This window comes from Nelumbo nucifera, chromosome 3 (genome assembly GCF_055504915.1).
Source record: "Nelumbo nucifera cultivar China Antique chromosome 3, China Antique-T2T, whole genome shotgun sequence".
In the NCBI taxonomy this organism is placed as follows: domain Eukaryota; kingdom Viridiplantae; phylum Streptophyta; class Magnoliopsida; order Proteales; family Nelumbonaceae; genus Nelumbo; species Nelumbo nucifera.
The window spans coordinates 55,339,273-55,345,891 of record NC_142651.1 but is presented as its reverse complement, the minus strand read 5'-3'; positions in this window follow the sequence as shown (position 1 = coordinate 55,345,891).

Here is a 6,619-nt window from a genome sequence, read left to right as displayed (position 1 = left end):
GTTCTCATATCAATATTGAAACGGGCAATCATCTCCTTGCATACTGATGTGTATGCAAATGTTCGAAACCCCTTATCAATCTTATTACCCAATCAGCAAGTAGCTCAATCAATGCCTTGTCCATGGCATCATTCCATCTTGTCAACTTCGATCACCCTTGCTGGACATAGTTTGAGAGACAAACAACACATCCTTTCCCTTATTGCCATCCTTCCCATTACTGATAGATGTTCCTGTTGTATCTCTACTAGAGACCATCCCTGGCCAAAAGTATTCCATTTCATGCAGTAAATAAATAACACATAGACATGTACATACATTATCATAAATAAATATTGAAAATACCTCTACTAATCAACAACATAAAAGTAAGCATGTTCAATACAGAAATATGGTGTTTAAACAATATTGTTGATATATTAAACTATCTAACAAGTAAGTCATGGATATCTAATAAAACAAATAAATTGGATGTTTTAAACATTATAAGAACTGCAATCGACACAAATTGGTTCTAACAACGATGATGTGCAATTAATCCAAATACTACAACTCCTAATCATCTTCGTAGTCTCCTCTAGTCCTGAAACATGTCTGACCCAATCTGGTCCCTAAATGTGGATCACCTTGCTAGTTCATTTCTTTGTAGCCTTGGTGCAAGAGAATCTGCATTGACGCTTTCTTCAACAAATTCATCCCCATCGGATGTATTTTGTCTGTTTGCCTCACGGATCCCTTCTCAGGTGTATCGGTCATGTAGATCAACTTCCATGATATGGTTGTGAAACATACAACAAGCTATCACAATCTTGACCTATGTGTCAAAGTCAAAATGTTGTGTTGCATCAAGAATTGCCCAACGCTTCTTCAAAACACCGAAAGCACGTTTCACTGCATTTCTCAACGATGAATGTCTGTGGTTGAAAATCTCCTAAGGGGACTTCGACAATCGCCCTCATATCTCATTGAGGTGGTATCTGGTGCCTCGATAAGGTGCTAGGAAGCCTGGCATGTTTCTGTATCTGGCATCTACTAAGTAGTATTTCCCTATATTTCATTGAGTGATCATTGGCAACAAGCAATTAGTTAAGACAATGGAGTCCACTGTTCGAGTATTAGAAATGATGAAATATTAATTTAAGTTACCTTCTGGGACATGGAGTTTGCATTCCCTTCACAAGGAATCATATAGGATTGTGGCATTAGTGGCCGAACCCTCCCACCCAACCAATACATAAGTGAATTTTAAATTGAATGTCACTGCATCCATTACATTTTGTGTTGTTTTCCCCTTCCTACTACAAAACTTGCCTTGCTCCTCAACAGGCATTTTGCATTGGATATGGGTCCCATCAATTGCACCTATATAGTCCTACATTTAACTAAATTATGTTAATTTCATGATCTACGGAGGTGTTAAGGTAAAAAGTATAGTAATCCGTTACATACCTTAAAATATGGCATAAACCGGGAGTCATTCCTAATATCCGATGGTACTTGTTCTCCACTAGGTTGTATAACCAACAAAAGGTACAACCTAAGTACAACATGCAGGACTTTGTGGAAATACTAACTTACGATCTCTTGTGAGCACCCGAAGGTAACATGCATGACACTATTCCTTTCATTATGCCCTATAGAGTGCAAAAACATTGCAACTTGTTCTTCGACAAACATGTTAGTGGTTGGCCAAAGTCCACTATGGGTGACAAGTAAATGATAGAGGGAATCAAAACATGACTTTCTCATCCTAATCTGAGATAAACAAGATGACTCACTACTAAATACAGTGATAAGAAACACTCCCTTCCCTAGGCTTCTGACCTCCCGCACCCTTTGACTCACAGATTCAGTATACTATTTGACGATGACAACCACTGCAAGATATGTCATAATGGAACTAATGGCCATATTGATCTGCCTACGCTTGGCCATAGTGTCATGTGTTACCTCCATGCTTGATTGACAAGTCAAAAGAGCCCATGAGAATTATCCAATATATTTATGAAATGAATGGGTCATTATAAAAGGAAAAAGCAATGTTTAGAGTGCTATTACAATGAAAGCACTATTTAGAGTTGTAAACTTTGCACATTCAAGTTGTAAATCCTGCATCATGAGGTATCCCCCTTGCTGGATTCATTAGACCCTACCAAATTTGTGATCTATATTAAGAATTGTCAGATAAAGTTCAAAACAATTATGAACTGCAACTTCAGGTTGAAGCTTATTAGCCACTCCAAGAGTAGCCAACTGAGTTGGCTAAAGCCGATCAGATATAAACCTTAAAATTGGTGTGGGCCTGTGCAAATTGGCTTTATATAGTTTAGGGTTGGTTTCACCCTAGTTCTATCTAATCTTTACTGTGAGGGGAAAATTGAGTCATGCAACAATTATCCACTACATCTGATAAGTCAATGCTTATGTAGAAGTCTAACCATATATGATCAACCTCTATCATCTAGAAGTAGAGTTATTTTTCAATTTGTTGTTGATTCTTTACTTGTAAATTGTATGATGTATGTAATATGGATAGACCCATATCAGTATGATCTCAACCTGTACCCTAAGAATAACCCTATTAAAAAAGACACAGTCACAGATAGCAGAGTAGGTCCCCTAAGAATAACCCTATTAAAAAATTTGATCTACCACAACTAGCTTCAGTAGTAAAGAATTTTTACAAAGATAAAACCAGAGGAAAATGGGGAGTTCAGTTTAATCTTTTTCTTGCTTCCAGCTTGGCTCGAGAAGCAAGACAACTGCAGATTGTGTCTTAGGCCTAGTTTGGTTCATTACCAAGCTATCAAATTCAAGTATCATAGAATTTGAGTTTTTTCGGTTATTGCTATCATGGCTACTATTATATTTTCAGTATTCAAGTGAAGGTGCAAACAGTTGCCTGGGTACCAGTGGACCCTTAATTCAGGTCCTTCAATCCTAAAATCTTCAAAGATATAGATATCTTGGGACATATCCATGTTGGAACATATCTGTGTAATGATCCAACAAACAACAAGAATTGGCTCTATCCATGCCTCCCCTAGCCAAATTGGCAGCAAGTGGAACAAGATGTTTACATCAGCAGCCAACCCACTCTAAACCTCCCCCTCCTTAATACTTCACCTTCATACACTAGATCCAAACATCAAAATCATATGAAGATGGAAAGGGACTTTTCTAATGCAATGGACTGGTATTAAAAAATGCATCTTATTTGGTAGGGGCTAGACTGTCTAGCTTTATAAAAATGCATCAGTTTCTCTTTCAAGGAGGTAAAGGAAGAAGAAAAGAGTAAATTGGTTGGTAATGTTTTCAGTAATGTTGCTCCAAACTATGATATGATGAATGATTTAATGAGTGTTGGATTACATAGATTGTGGAAAGATAGGTTAGATCCTTTATGAAGACCTAGATATGCATCATTAGTCCTTAATTTATAGTGGTATATCCATTAGTTTGTTTGCATATTTTTATATTTCTTTCTTAATTTTTTTCCAGATTGGTTTTCAAACTCAGTCCATTTCTTGGAATGGAATGGACTAGATGTTGCTGGTGGGACAAGTTAGCTTTGTGCAGCCATTTTGGTAGACAAATTAAAAGATTTATACAAAGGCTACAAAGATCACGCAGAGGAAAAAAAAACTATTCTTTGGGTTGTAGTGAAACAAAACATTGAACAAATTCTCAATTACCTTTCTAAAGTAACTCATGGGTTGTAGTATTGTCAATGTGCTTAGATAAAACTTGAACAAATTCTCAATAACCCAGTGTTGCTAATATGCTTAGATAAAACTTGAACAAATTCTCAATAACCCAGTGTTGCTAATATGCTTAGATAAAACTTGAACAAATTCTCAATAACCCACTGTTGCTAATGTGCTTAGATAAAACATGATGCATTGTCATCCCAAATATCTAATTTATCATTGGCCCAAACTTTTTAATTTAATTTGGAAATAATTGGGTACAAGGAACCATGAGTAAAGCTGCATGAACCAATTAAATATTGCATTATTTTTAGTATAAGTCAATTTAATATTGCATTATTTTGAACACTCAATCTCTCCCTTCAATCCCTTAAAGAATGCATGGCATTAGAGCCCAATACCCTGGCTTGTCCACCAAATGAAGCCATCAGTTTGGAGATGCAGATCCTAATTGCCAGGTTCATTGTTAGTACTTAGTTTCATAATCTTTTATGTCACAAAAATTAGAATAAGGAAAAAGAAAGGCCCTACAGGGGTCTTTGACTAATTGTAGCAGAGACCGGATCACATATTCAAAGGAAAATATCATACATATACCTTCAAATGAAAATATCACATATTCAAGAATATATCTTCATCAAACAAGAATAATAACATAAAAAATGATTAATTAGGAAGCAGAGTAACAAAGAAGAAGAATTTCACTGTGCACGTACTAGATTGTTGAAGATGTGTAAACTTGGCTAGGTCTGAGAAAGAATCAACAAGAAAATGATGAAAACCTTTATTAGTCGAAGCAAAATACCAGATCTGTAAAGCTCAAGACAAATCTAACTTTACCTTGTGTAGATCGAAGTGAAGATCTTCAACCTCCTATCAGATCGGCAGGAACCCCGCAACCAAACGACATGAAAACATAAAAATAGCAAAACACAAGTAAAAAAAAAACACAAGATACTGATTGCCGATCACCGACGACCATGCCTTGGTCAGAGATGGAGGTGAGAAAGTACCGTTAGAAGGCGGTTGGGGGGCGGTGGCGCAAGAAATCTCCTCTCACCCAAAATTGCTATTTTTCTCACACAATCGAAAGCAAATGCATACCCTAATTACATCGTCAAGTGAAGAGAGCAAGATTGCATCGAAAAAATCGATGCAATAATGCACTCTTCGATCGATACAATCATGTCAGAAAATACAGTTTTGCACTCATTTTCGATACATATATGTATCGCAAACAAACGCTTGCAAACGCGAACTAGAGTACATAAATACCCCGGTTCGACGTTTGTATCATAAACAAATGCAATCTTAGTAATTTGAGCAGTGTTTTCCCTATTCGTGCGTGGGAGGAACCTCTCCAATGGCAGAGCTGTCTCGCACGCTGAAGCTATCATTGAAAACCAAAAAATGGGAAAAGGCAGTATACAGAAATAGAAAACATATTCTCTCTATCAAAACCTAAGAGATTGTCTTATGGCGTAGCGAGTTAAAAAAATTTTGATGGTTGATGTTTGATAAAGAAAATTTGATGATACTTGAAGGGCATTTGTGTATTTTCTCATGACACTTAACGGTTGGTTAACGGTAGGTACTAAATTGTCGCATTTTTAAAATTTGGGTACTAGATTATCGCGTTTTAAAGTTTGGATATTAAATTGGCACTCAACCTAAAGTACAGGGTACCTATCGGGAATTTTCCCTTTTTTATATTTTTTCCTTTGTTGAATTGATGTCATAAATGTTTAAATTCGTGTTTTCTTGTTCTAGAGGTTCTAATATACATAAGGCAATTTCTAATTTTTAAAATGTGGTGAAATAATATTTAAAGCTTCATGTACATATAAATTTGAAATATAACATACACATCTAATAAGAAATAATTTTCCATTTAAAATACTTACAATAATTGTTAGGCCAGTATGTGTCCATTTACATCTTGTAAAACTTAAAATTCTTTTGTGCAAAAGACATGTTTCATCAATAAAATGCCTTATGACAAATATAACTAATATTATATTTGAAAGTCTAAATATAAAAAATAAGTGCAACTCTAGAATTAAGATTTGATATACAAATTAAATCTTGTTCATATAAATAAAAGATTTTTAAAGCATACACTCTTATAATATTTCTAGAGACTTTTTTAAATTGAGGATTTATAGATTGTTGTAAAAATTTTTTAAGCTTAGGATCTTTAACTAATAAAAAGGGTTGTTTAGCAGGTGCAACATGTTTTGCTAATTCCTACCTCATTTTTTCTTGTGAATAATGAAAGTTGACAAAAAAAAACCTACATGCGATTTGTGTTTGGTTTTCATCATCATTTTTCTCAAATGTGTCACAATGCATCTAGTCAAATGGTTTGAAGTGCCTTTCCCCTTGCATTCAAAGCAAGCAAATGTTTCTATAGGCTTTCTTGTAGTGTACTTTTTGTCCTTGTTTTTAAGATTCTTAGAATCTTCTTGAAAGTAGAGCAACTTCCTCGTCATTGTCACTGCAATCTTCAATTTCTGTCTTCAATTGCAGAACTTTTGAGGGTAATGTTCTTATTATTGTTGCCCTCTTCTTCTTTCACTTTTAGTCTCATCTTATAGGTGAGAAGAAATCCAATTAGCTCATCCATTTGCATGGAACTCAAATTCCTAGATTCTTGAATGGTTGAGACTTTGATTTCCCATTCTTTAGGAAGAGATGCTAAAATCTTTCTCATTTTATCTTCCTCGAGAGGATTTCCTGGGGGATTTGAGTCCATGCACAATATTTGTGGATCTTGTAAACATGCCGGTGATGGTTTCATGAGGTTTCATCTTGAATAACTCATAAGCATGCACTAACATGCTAATTGTGAACTCCTTTACTAAATCGGTTCCCTCGTGGATTACTTCTAAGGTTCTCCAAATTTCTTG